At 38.9% G+C, this 13742-nt stretch overlaps 1 protein-coding gene across 2 annotated transcripts in view; it reads left to right on the top strand.

The window, feature by feature from the left end:
• The window catches only part of polrmt (polymerase (RNA) mitochondrial (DNA directed)), a 78934-nt gene that overhangs the window by 49398 nt on the left and 15794 nt on the right, over nt 1-13742 (top strand). The gene's annotated exons all lie outside the window — the stretch shown is intronic.

Genomic DNA, 13742 nt, shown 5'->3' with positions numbered 1-13742 from the left:
CCCTGCTGATGATGTCAGAGTATAGTAAAGCCAATCGGACAAACGGTAATTCACCTGTTTCATAAAAAGTCATGCATTATGATTAATCTGATTAATTGTTTCAGCCCTATTAGGGGCTGACTGTTTACACCAGGGTCTTGCAGTCAGTTAGTTCACAGATCTTTTCAGTCTTTATATCCATCAGTTAATATGGTCCCATCTCAGCACCAGCATGCTCTATTATCCAGACCAAACAAAATGCTTTACGTCATCATGGCAAGGCTCAGCCAATAATATAATGTAATGTCTCTGGCATCCTCAGGATCAGGACAGATGTGACCACCTGAGCAGATCTGGCAACTACGCCGTTCAAGCTATTTCTGAACGCTAAACCTCAGAATTGGATAAACTAATGACCCCTAATATACACACGCACAGGGGTACGTGACTCCATGTGCCACCAGATGCTGCAGAAAAAATTTAATATATAGGAGTCACATTGCAACGGGTAACAAAACCTCACATATTAAGACATTTATGTAGATACACAGATGTGCCACCATAAGCAACAAACAGTTCTCACACATTGTAGAAAATATCTCCTGAGAAATATCTGGATGACCAAAAACAAACATTGAAACAGTTTTAACTGTTAACCTTGGAGCTCCTCTGGGCTCTGCACCACATTGGATTAGACTAGAGAAGACACAGTGGAGGGCTGTATACCGTATTTTCACGACTATAAGGCGCACTTAAACGTCTTTTTTTTCCTCAAAATGTGCGGTGCGCCCTATGGTGCGGTGCGCCTTATGTGTGTTGTAACTGCGACTTTTGAGACCACCTCATTGAGGAGATGATGAAAGAGTGGCTGAATGTAAGGAGACCAGGTGTTTTTTTTCCACCCCTCACCATCGCTGTTAATATGTAACTCCATGCGTGCCCATCTCACAGCTGATGTGAAAAACATGGGGAAACAAATTAACGCTGCTCGACATCGGTGTGAACCGGACCCAGCAGGTGCAGCAGAAGCAGCGTGTTTACATGCAAAGTCAATGGTTGACGCGCATATAGGTGCAGCAAAAGGTCCCGTAGCGCATTTTGGTGCAGCGCGTCGGGAGCGTTTAAGCATCTGACGCACCGCCAACACGCTGCTGCTGCTCGAGATGGAAAAATTGAAGTTTTTCTGCTGGACGCGCCGCATCAACCAATCAGAGAAGCTGATCTGGGAGCTGCCAGCGAGACAGACAGCGCTCTGATGACATATGATATTAACGCAAATGGAAAAGGCTGGATGGATGCGTGGCTGAGGCAGGTGTATGTGAGAAGACTAGGTGGTTTTTTCCACGCATCACCATCGCTGCGTGCCCATCTCACAGCCGATGTGAAAAAAAGGTGAATCAAATGAACGCTGTGCTCGCCGTTATCCCGGGGGTCTGACAAAGGAGCTTCAACCGCTCGACATCGATGTGAAGCAGCCGTTCGAAGTAAGGCTGCGAGCGGCGTGGGAGCGATGGATGACCGACGGAGACCACAGTTTCAGGATAAGAAGGCAGCGCCGGGCAGATTACGCCACAGTTTGCGGATGGATTGTAGATGGACTGTGTCTGCTGGCTCTGTTGTTCAAGCTTTCGCAAAAGCCGGCATTATTTCTGAGGAGCTGCGCTGCACGGAAAGTGACTGACAGCTCAGAAGGGGAAACTGGCATGTCTGATTTAGCGCAGCTGTTTTATTCAGAAACAGAGGATGATGACTTTGAGGGGTTTGATTAATACTTTGTAATAAATACATGAATAAAGCACAATCATACTCAGTTTTGCTCCCGCTGTATTTTTCTCCCTGAAAACTTAATTCAACAGCAGCCCCGGCGCGTCTCCTCCTCTTCATCGCGGTGGCTGGCAGGTGTTTTTTCATCTAAATAATCTAAATCTTGCAGCTATATTTGCTGTGATCAGTGGGAATAAAGTAGTTTTAATATGTTTTTAAGTGAGAAAGTCCACCTGAAAACTTAATAATTGCAGTCAGTTCATCCAGATTATCTATTTCTGTCGGAGGCGCTAAGACCCCCACATACCAGCGGTGCGCTGACAGCAGAAATCTCTTCATCAGCAGCCTCTAGGCTGGGCAGCCTGGGGTTCACCGCGGCTGCTGGCAGGTGTTTTTCATCTAAATAATTTTAGCTGCAGGCACCAGGATACCGGCAATAAAAGCGAACATATTCCGTCAGCAGGTTTCAGGATTTTAAGTTAATTTAGGAGTGATCACAGCGCTGTGTCATCTGCGATGTGTCCGTCTCACATGAATAAAGCACAGTCATACTCAGTTTTGCCCCCGCTGTATTTTTAAATACGCAGTAGAGCTATTTAAAGGTAGTAGAGGACAGGTACCTGTATATAAAAAACGCGCCCTATAGTCCGGTGCGCCTTATGTGTGTGTTAAATACAGAAATGGGACACATAACTGAGAGTGCGCCTTTTAGTCCGGTGCGCCTTATGGTCGTGAAAATACGGTAGTTTGCAGTGCATGGGAGACGAAATTTGACACATTGATTGCATTTGGTGACTTGAAGTAAAAAAAAAAAAAAAACTAAACTAAACTAAATGTGGAATATTTTCTCCTTCTATCCACTGATTGTCCTTTTAAGCAGATTTCTTTTAGAATTTTTGATATTTATCTATAAATATCTGCAATGTAGTTTAGTTGCCCTACATGGATTCATTTTCTTTTTCTTTTTTTAGTCATGTGTGGCATTATGGGCTGTATTAAAATACAGTTTTGTGTAGTGATGTCAAAAGTTAAATTTGGAGTAGAAATGATGTGATATAATTTAGCTGATGTGAGCCCAGATGATGCTCATATGATTAAGAAGAGTTGTAATAGATCATTTATAAATTTGATTCTCACCTTCATCTGGTGAGCGGAAATATTCCTGACCCTTTGACTCGGTTACCTTGTGAGCTTCTGCACCATCTGCCGCTTAACTGTGATTTAATGTATAGAAGCCCCTTCCTGACCATAAGGCAATCCAAGATCTCAGTCCATCTTACCTGCATGGCATCATCAGTCAGCTGCTACACAGATCATACATGCTGTTCATACATTATAATGCACAGTAGGGATTTGATTTACAGTATGGCTGTAAATCAGCTCACATCAAAGAAAAGAATCATCTCTCCTACCCATACTACATTTAAAGCCACAGTTTCTCCTTTCCCCTCTCATATAGCCCATCAGAATTTTAGATGTTAAGAGAAAGCCAATTTATGCTACTATTATATGATATTATAAGTAGTAGTTCTATATTCTAATATTGTTACTAATATACTATACCCACAGTTGAAATTATAAATCTACTGGAATAATCATCCAATGGCACAGTGCAGCCTGGGCTGAGAACATTTCATTTTAGTATAGCCTTGGGTGAAACTTTGTCATTTGAGTCCATCTTGGATCTCACATTTCAATGATTCTCCATGCATATTGTTTTCTTCCCTCTCTCTTCTTCCCTCTTTTTTTCTTGCTGCTTTCCTCTGCTTTAGTTTTGCAGTGGAAGGCATCATCCTGGTCTGCAGCTCCCTTTTTCTCTCCCTCTCTCACCATCTTCCCTGCTTCAGTCTGTGTACTTGTCTAATATAAATGGGGAGTGTTTTGTTTCAACCGTCCATATCATAGTGATTGAATATTTGGTTCAGATCGCTATCATTTCTGTATTCCTCAGAACTTGAGGGAAATGCATCATAATAAAGGAAATTGAGAATCTCAATATATTAATCTGAAAATGTGACCAGCAAATGCGATTTCTCTGTTGCCTCACCATCTGCCAGGTTTGCCTTGAAAAACATCCATTTGGGAATCCTTCCAAACCTTGACACACCACCCCTGCTTTCAAAGGTTGCTCTCTGCTGATAGGGTGTGTTCACCTGCCTGGAAGCAGGCTCAGGGAGAGCCTGAGATGATGACAGAGTCTGAAGGGCAAGGGGAGGGTGGGTGGTCCATTTTTTATAGCAGTTTCTCGATGTCCTCAAAGATATGTGTAAAACAGGTTTTACATATATATGTGCAAGAAGGTAAATGTGTTTCTAAAACAAAGTTTCCCTGGCTACGTCATTCTTCAAAATTCAGTGTGTCCACCTAATTTCAGCATAATTTGGAAAATAGCCAGGACAGAACACTGGGACTCCTGCCCTTATGAGGATATGGTGTAGTATTGGCTGGATCCACTTAGGTCTCAACAATTTTATTAAGCGATCTTGCTAGCTTTGATATTCATGTGAGTGTGACAGATGTGTAACATTTATGAAAATAAGGGACAAAAATTCATGTCCCACACTGGCAATGGCACCGTATGCGGGGGGAAAAGTTGGAACGATTCTAAGAGGAAAAGAAAAGATTTGTCCCGCTATATTTTCAAATATAAAAAGAAAATCCAGCAGTAAAATAAATAATCTTCATATTCTTCCTCATTTTTCATTAGTAAATGGTAAAACAAAGCATGAATACATTGACACCCACCTCCCGTGAAATTGCAACAAATTGTTTGGTCCTTGGGTCCTGACTACTTCGCATGAGGTCTTCTCTTCCATCATCGACAGTTCGCTTGAACCGGAACTACAAATGCCACGTGCATTTGACATAGTGATAACAAAATAAACAAATGAACAAGAAAATGTGTAAATAAGCAGCAGTGTGGTAAAATCATCCGCAGCTGAAAAATGCAGCGCCCCAAAGTCTGAGTTTCAAAAGGGAGGAGAAGAGTGCTGTGAAACGGAGAATGATTGCATGTTTTTTCTATTATTTTGTTGTTTCAATTTTAGTTTTACAGAGAAAATAAACCAGAAGTAATCAAGCATTTATCAAGCCTATTGTGTGTCTGTAAATAACACAAAATTACACAAAGAACTAAGCCAGAAACCTCACAGAGCTGATAATTAACCTTAATCAACAAGACCAAGCAACGGGAAAACTATTTTTCCCCCCAGCTAAGAAGTTATAGTTAATTAATAGGTAATGTAAATCAAAGGTAAACCAATTGATCGTTATCAGTTGTATGATTATAACTGCAATTTAGTTACTGACCAGGGTTTTTGGTCTCTTACCTAAAAGGTTGGACTCCTGAATCTGGCTGTTAAAAATTCAGTTGTCTTTCACCAATTGTGTAATTTAGACTATGGCCATCAGCAACGTTATTAATCACCAACCAACTAAATGTGTCTCCGTTCCTTCGGATGCTGCTGAAAGGAGAGTGAATCAAGCCTGAGTGATTAATCATTCACTGTTTAAATAAACACAAAGGACTGCGAGTTAAAATACAATGGTACCTTTATTAGCTACAATCACTCAGTATTATAACTAATAACTAAGCAAACACTAAGCACTACTCAAAATACAAACAAAGAAAGGATTAGCTCACGATGTAGCCTCCATAACGTGTTCAGAATGAAGTCGCTAGAGCTTCAATGCTAGCCAGTCCACTGCAGCAGTTGGCTTCAGCTACACATGACCCGTTCAGTCTATGTAGTAAGCATTAGCATTCAGTAAAAACTCTCAAAACCATCAGCAGTTGAATCAGAAAGCTTATTTTAAAAAAACACCAACATGACTATCTATTCTACCTAGTTCACCCAAGCAGAGCACTTATTGTGCATCAGATGGAAAGGGGGTAAGGATGATCTTAGTGTTTTGGTTCGGTGGAGTGAAGGCCTTCGGCTCAGTCCTTTTTTCTGCAGGCCCCGTCTGCTGTCCAGTCCATTCATCCAACAGCAGCTCTCAAAGAGATCTTGGATCAATTCGATGCAATAATAAGAGGCGACTTTACAAGGGGGTTAATTTTATAACTCACTGTAGCACAAGACGTCTCCCCTTTAAGCTACCATGGTTTGCTTGTAGCCGCAGCCTCCAGCAGCAGCTCCTTGGGGCTGCTCTGTCTTTCCGTCTCAGGTAGGATGGGTCTGGCGGCTTCAGTGACTACTGGCTGTTCTCCTTTGGTGAACAGCAATTGGGGGCCCTGTTGTTCGGCGGTCAGATTGAGGTTAGCAGAGCTGGTTTAGCTCTTTTCTGACTATTCAACTCGGTTTGAATCACAGGAAGAAATAAAACACTGCATTCAGCTCCCTCTGAATCACAGGAAAAAGGCAGTCTGACTCGGCCCAGCAAGTGCAGACTTCTCCGGAGGGATTTGGTTGCTACTTAGCATAGCCTTCAGCTGGAAGCACTTAGACTAGCCCTGCGAGGCACAGAGCGACCGGCAAAATAGGGAGTTGAACAGAAAGTTACCTCTTTTAAAACCTCCGCTGGAGGGGTGTATCTTCAGAGGGGAGTATTCCCTTTACATCAGCAACACTTGATCCCAGCAACAGTATTAATATTAAAGTCAAACAGAGTGTTAACTGAATTTGGACTGCTGCTATTATTTTCACATATAATTCAAATTGAAGATTGGAATACATTACCATGTTTCTAGAGTACAGTTCTCACTAGTGCAGATGATTTTGAAAATAATAGTTTTCCTTGTGGAAGGAGATGCTCTGATCAGATGAAACCAAAATCAAACTTTTTGGTTACATTACAAAATGTTATGTTTGGTTTAAAAGCGACAGTCCATCACCCTGAACACACCATCCTCGCTGTCAAACACGGTGGTGGCAGCATCATGGTTTTGGCCTGCTTTTGTTCAGCAGGGAAGATGGTTAAAATTGATGGGAAGATGGATGGAGTAAAATGGCATTCTGAAAGAAAATCTGTTGGAGTCTCCTGACAAGCTGAGACTGGGGCAGAGATTTAATTTTCTAACAAGACAATGATCCAAACGAGCATCTGTGGAAATAACTGAAAAATGCTGTTTACAAACGCATCCAACCTCACTGAGCTCAAACTGCTTTGGGGGGAAGAATGGCCAAAAATGTAAATCTGTCAATGTGCAAAATTGATTTATACCACAAGCGACCTTCAGGTTTAATCGTAGCAAAAGGTGGAGCTACAAAGTATTAACTCAAGGGAACTGAATAGTTTTGTACACCTAAGTTTTAATTTTTTTACTTGTTAAAAACATTTAAAATATCCAATACATTTTGTTCGGCTTCATGATGGTTTCCCACTTGTTGTTGATACTACACAAAATATTATAATTTGATATCTATATGATATCTATATGTGGCCAAATTAGAAAAGTGCATCTGGGCCAAATACTTTCACAAGGCACTCTACATCAGACTTGGCACATTAAACTAAATTCTCCAGTAAAATCAAGTCTTTGTGCTAGAATCTTTACTTTGTTTTCATATGAACTGTTGATTCGTTTTTTTTTCACCCATTTCCACCTGACCAAAAAAAAAAATCTTGTTTTCCTGCTTTATAGCCTTATTGAGATGCTTTAAATACTGCAAGATGAAATGAAGTGTTCTTCTGTAGTCTTTCCCTCACACCACCATGTATCAAAGTTCTATTTTCTGAGCTAATCCCATACTGACTGAAAGAGATCTACAACAGCCATTAGAGTATAGAAGAATGGCTTGTTTTCGTACCTATGGCAAGTGCTTCTAAATACAAATGGCTCACTTAAAACAAACTACGGACATTTTATTTCCTTAATTAATGGAGTGATGCAGAAATTGATCACACCTGTTCAGGCAGCTCTTTATCAACTCTGAAGGTTTTAAATACGTCTAGAAATAAAAGCTGAGCACCTGCACCTTTAATCCTTATTCATTATTTTCCCTTCAACCTGAATGTCATGTGTTTTAGAGCTCCAATCATTAAGCATTTTCATAATTTATTAAAGATGGTTTAGTTTATGACACATTCTGTCATCTTTATTAAAGATTCCTTAGTTGAGTCTTTGTAACCATGCAGCATTACAGGCTTAAAATGTTCTGCTTTTCTTCACATTAATATCGAAAGCAACAATGTATTTGGTGTTATTTATATATATATTACACTAAGCTGGTATAGAGTTATTAGGTACATGGAAAGGGTGAAGTCCACAGTAATATAACGGTTTGGGATTAAACCATGTAAATCTGTTGGAATGGCCTAGTTAAAGGTCAGAGCTAATTGTAGTACAAGTTTAACATTGGAAACTGGTGGTGGTGGTGGAGACAGAGGAGTTTATTGGGGTTACAGGTGCTGAATAAGGCAATCCTAAAGCAAGAACAACCCATTTAAAACCTGGACATGAATATAATTAGGAATCTGTTAACCTGACTCCGCCAGATGGATTTGCTCCGCATATCCATCTGGAAACCTTCCGTTGAAGTAATTTTGGGTAGGGGCGAAAATACTGGTTAGCTGATTGGCCTATGTTGGTGATAGACGGGCCAAATAAACCAATCAGATCAACAAAGCATATGACGTACTAACAGAGCGACGATGAAAACTCAAACACAAGCCAGGCTACTCTAGCCGAAACCAGTCGGGAGAAGAGCAAAAACATCTTTTCCTCTGAGAAAAGCCTCCAGAGCAGTGTTTTGCTCTTCTTTTAGTGAAGAAATACTCTGTAATTCCGATAAAACTTGCTCGATAGCCACGCTAACGCTAGTTTCATCGGCTGAAGCCGCAATGTTCTTTAGACTGAACGGTCGCGCTTCTCGTTGCGTCACACCTCAACCCGCCTCAAAGCCAACGCTGATTGGACGTTCGTTTGGTGAACGGCTCCAAATTTTCTTTAACGGAGAGTCTCCAGACTGATTTGCGAGTGAAACCTTGAAAGCTCGCGAGATCAGGATGGTCTCACGAGGCTAGGAATCTGTGACAAGACTTTAAAAACTGCTTACAGGCTCCCTACATTCAGTCCAAGTTGGACCAGTTTGCAAAGGAGCATGTGCATAAATATGAATCTGTAGATGGGAAAATCTAGTTTAGATAAAATCCCAAGATCCTTGCAAGTGCCTGATATCAGGAATGTTGACTGCAAGTGTATGACTGGATCAAAGTCAGGTTGGTGTCTGTTAGAAATGTGGAAACGATTTTACTTCAAGTCTAATTATGCAATGCTTTCTGTTCGTAGTTTACCTTAAAATACAATCAAATCATTTAAGTTATAAAGGTATATTTGATGCCTCCATAAGAGCTAAATGAACATGAAATAACATAAAACAACTACTGTAAACATCTATAGGATAGACTTTAGAAAATATGGATTATATTACCAAGAAGGTTTTTGTTTTATTTTATTTTTTATTCCTGTTTAGAAAATGTGTGTTATATGTTTGCCCAAAATTGTAAGAGAAAACTGTGATCTGATGAGTCCAAAAACAGTAAGAATAAAGATTGAACTATTGATTCAATTCAGTTCATTTATGCAGTGCCAATTCACAACATTTCATCTCAGGGCACTTTACAGAGACAATTCAACCCGATCATAGAGTCAGATCGAAAACCAGCTGATTCCATCGTTGAAGACAATCCCACACACCAAGCATGCTTGTAGCAACAGTGGAGAGGAAAAACTCCCTTTTAAAAGGAAGAATCCTCCAGCAGAACAAGTGTGTGAGGCCATCTGCCGACGCCGACTGGGGTTCAACAGAAGCAGACATGCAGAAACAAGCAGAGATATAAAACGCAACTGTCAACCATCTTCACAGGCAGCCGCATCCAGGAAACACACAGCCAGGCAGACAAGCTCCAAGCCAGCTCCTATGTCAGAGGATGAAAGAGAGCACATACAGTTACAGTCAGAGAAACAGGACTACACTGAAAAACAGCCATGTTCCAACATCTATAAACAGAGGTGTTGATGGCAACAGCACAGCTGATATGCAAAGAGAGCATAACGTTAGAGATTGAACTAACAAATACTGCAGAATGAAAGAATAGAGATGTAATGAAGCAGAATGATGAGAAGAGGTCCCTATGTTCTCTAGCATTTTAAGCCTGTCGCAGCATAACTATAGAGATAACTCAGGATAACCTGAGCCACTATAAGCTTTATCAAAAAGGAACATTTTAAGTCTTATAAGTAGACAGGGCGTCTGCCTCACGGACTAAAACTTGTAGTCGGTTCCACAGGAGAGGAGCCCGATTACCAGAAGATCCCATTCTACTTTTAGAAATTATAGGAACCACTAGTAATCCTTCAAATTGAGAGCTCTGGTAGGAACATAAGAAACAATCATATTTCTGATTTAAGGTGGAGCTTGGCCATTTAAGGCTTTATATGTGAGAGGGAGGATTTTAAATGTTATTCTAGATTTAACACGAAGCCAATGAAAAAAGCTAAGATAGTAGAAGGCTGGCTGTATTATTTTGGATCAGCTGAATGCTTTGGACTACAGTTTATGGACTTCCTCATAGTAAAGAATTACTAAAGTCCAACCTTGAAGTAACAAATGCATAAATTAGTTTCTCAGCATCACCCCTGATACGATATTTCTCATTTTTGCAATATTCCGCAGATGAAAGAAGGAAATTCTAGAAACCTCTTTGATATCGGATTTAATTGACTGATCCTGATAAAAAATAACAGTTTTTTGTACTTTATTATACAAGATATTTCTTTGTTTGTTAGTTGTTTTTGTTTTTTGCTAACTTTGCTAACATTAATATGTAGAATCAGCGAAGTACGACAGACAAATGGTGTATTTTCTCCTATAATTTCCCCTTAAGTGGCTCCACAACTCTGTGTGTTAAAAAGCCTTATAGCAGGGAGAGGCTACTACGTGGTTTTTGCGTTTCTGTCTTATTAGAACGTTTTGACAGACCCAAAATGAATGTAATCATTGAAAGAATCATTGTTTTCAACAAAGGAAAAATCTGGATCAAAAATAAGTTAATTATTCTGACAGAATTTTAAGTTTTGACTTCTAGACAGTTTATTACAGTAGTTATGTTTTCATTAGGATTCTAAATTCAGAAGGAGCTATATTGAACATTTAAAAAGCTCTTATGCAAAAAAAAAAAAAATATCCAGATTTGCAGCTACAAAGTAAATAACTTGAGTTAATGAGTTCATTTCCCCTCAGCTATACACATCGAGGAACCCGACACTGAGTGACTTACTGTGGATCTATCATGCTGCTTAATATGGATTAATTATGATCATTTCACTGTCTGTGATGCAGCTTCTCGCACTCGACCCGAAAATCAAGGAAATGAATGCAAATTAGTCCTCATTAATCACTGAGAACAGACAAACAAACAAACACATTTTCTGTTCATTCAATTTACTACAGGTAATTTAGTTCTGATGCCTGCTAAGGATGTCTAAAAGCACTTTGATTATTTACAGTACAGATAACTCTTTGCAGCACGCCGAACACAATTTAATTGGACCTTTCAGTGCTGAAGCTCCATTCCATCAGTGAAATCTCTAAAATGTGTTCAGGCGGGGTAATAGAGACAGAAAAAACTGGGATCCATTACTGTTAGCTCGGTGCCGGGTAAACATTATAATGGTGCAAGCTTATATTGACAGGAGGTATGCTATCTGTTGCCAGTCTTATCTCTGCTTCAAGAGGCTCTTATCATCACTCCTGTGATGTTGCTGGTTTAGGCAAAACAATGCTCTTCAGCTTCAGCTTTGTCAAGGGACATTTGTAGTTTAAAATTGAGAAAGGAATAGCTGTATATTGTTTTTTAAACTGTCTTGTAGATTAGCAATAGTGCTCAAATTGCTGAGGCAGACTCTTTGAGCATGTACCAGCAAATTGCCTGTTCTTTTTTTCAGCTTTCCTTTCTCTTTCTCTCACTAGAACCCTGTCTGTTACAGGGTTCTAGTGGTTAATGGCGCTTTCTTTCTCTCAGGAGTGCTGCATTAGTATGAAACTGAAAATTCAATAAATGTGCTAAAAACCACAAACAGGATTACCCAAGATGTATATATATATATACCGAAAACGTGGGATCTAAGCTTTCCAATGATGTCAGATGTTTGGAAATCAAAAAAGGTTTGAAGAAGCTATGAGACTTCAAAATCTTTCATTCTAGCTGGAAGTCACCTGGATAGTATCAGAAGCTGCTGATTTGAATAGCTTGATGCAACACCTCCCCTAACGCCTTTAGAGACTCCATAACAAGTCACTGGACTGTCATTAAACTTGCTGCACTGTTACAGTACTCCATAGAATATTTAAATGCATTTAACGGACAAATATCTTTCAACTTTCTTCTTATTCCTGCTCTTTTTTTTTCTTAGAGGAACTTTTTAAATGGTCTTTAATGATTATTTTGAAATACAAAGAAAGCAGTTTTGGGGTTGTGATTAGTTTATGTGTCTGATCAGAGTGCAGGTATGAATGGTCCAATAGTTTCCATCTTTAAGGGATTTTAGAAGACAAAGCAGCATTTTGTCACTTCGTTGTTGTTTACAGACATTTACTGTGAACAACAACATATATTGTTTGTCACTCAGAATAGAGTTTCTGCAGGTTATATTTACTGTGTTTGGTGCCAAATCACAAATATTAACATTTCATTGTAAATCCAAGCTGGAAAGTAAATTGAGCAACATTCAGAATTTAAACCTTGGATGACTTTTTTTTTTTTATTAGCTTTTCCTCTTTTGTGGTTCAGTCTGCCTCTCACTCTCTCCATTAATCTGCTGATATCATTTAAATGCATTGTTCTGTCAAGATGCATCTGGATTTACAGTAGTTCTGTTTGAATAAGTGTTTGTCTGCAAGAGTACGATTTACTTATTTCCACCAGCTCTGTTTTCTTTTTGACACTTCCTGAGCTCCATAAATAATAATTAGCCCTAGATAGCCCTAAATGTAACATTTCCGAGTTTTATTTGCATGAATATTGTTAAACCATTGTTCTATCGAAAAACATTCTGCAAAATATCTTAAGAAAGTCCATCGAAGTCGGCACCAGCTGTTTCATGAATAAAATTATGGTTATTGTTATTGTAAAATAGACGGACAATATTCATCACTTTTTTTATTTCAGAATTGCAGCTATTTGATTGCAGTTATTAGATTTTGTTAAACACTAAAAATCTTTAACAATAATAAAAAATAAAAAAAACGGAAGACCAGGGAGAAATAGTTTTATTAATTTAGTGCATAAATAATTCCCTAATGTGTGTGAAACTAGATGTTGTACCTCAACATGGAATAAAGCGAACCACTAAACAGTTCTGTCATAAGCCCAAAAAGAAAAGTTCCTCACAGAGCCTGCTATCTATAAACGACATATAGTTTCCAAGCAAGGAATGTCAAGGTACTCAGAATTGTGAAATAAGTATCTACTTGAATAAATAATACTTACAATACAATAAAATGGTAAATAACTGCATGCAAGTAAAACTCTTATTTATTGATATGAAATATATTTCCTAATAATGCAATGCTAAGCTTATTGATATGAAATTTATTTAAGATAATGAAAAGAATGATTGAATTTGAAAGTTTATCCAAATAAATTTTTTTTTTTTCAGGCATTTTTATTTAATTCCTGCAGTTTTGTAAAAGCTACAACATAACTATTAAAAAGTGAGGTTTAATTTCATAATGATGTCTCCCTTCTGTCCAATTTAATGACTCTGTTGGCCAATCAGCATCACTGGCCTGGACCTGCATTCCCATTGGCTGATCCCAAACAGCAACTAGTCTTCCCTCCAGTAACTTAATCAATAGAAGCCCATTGGATGGATTCTGTCAGAAGACCCTATTTTAAATCACTATGATTGCATTTTTGAAACAATTATGGGGATAAGTAATCCTCTTGATGTTCACATTAACAACGCTGGGGCTCGTTGCCTTTAATTTAGAAACCAAAGCCCATCGTTTTATGTTCTGTTGGGTCTTTTTTAAAATGTTTAAACGGGATAC

Source organism: Cyprinodon tularosa, unplaced genomic scaffold, assembly GCF_016077235.1.
Source record: "Cyprinodon tularosa strain WSP-4 unplaced genomic scaffold, ASM1607723v1 ctg164, whole genome shotgun sequence".
NCBI classification, from domain to species: domain Eukaryota; kingdom Metazoa; phylum Chordata; class Actinopteri; order Cyprinodontiformes; family Cyprinodontidae; genus Cyprinodon; species Cyprinodon tularosa.
This window is presented reverse-complemented; position numbering and strand designations above follow the sequence as displayed.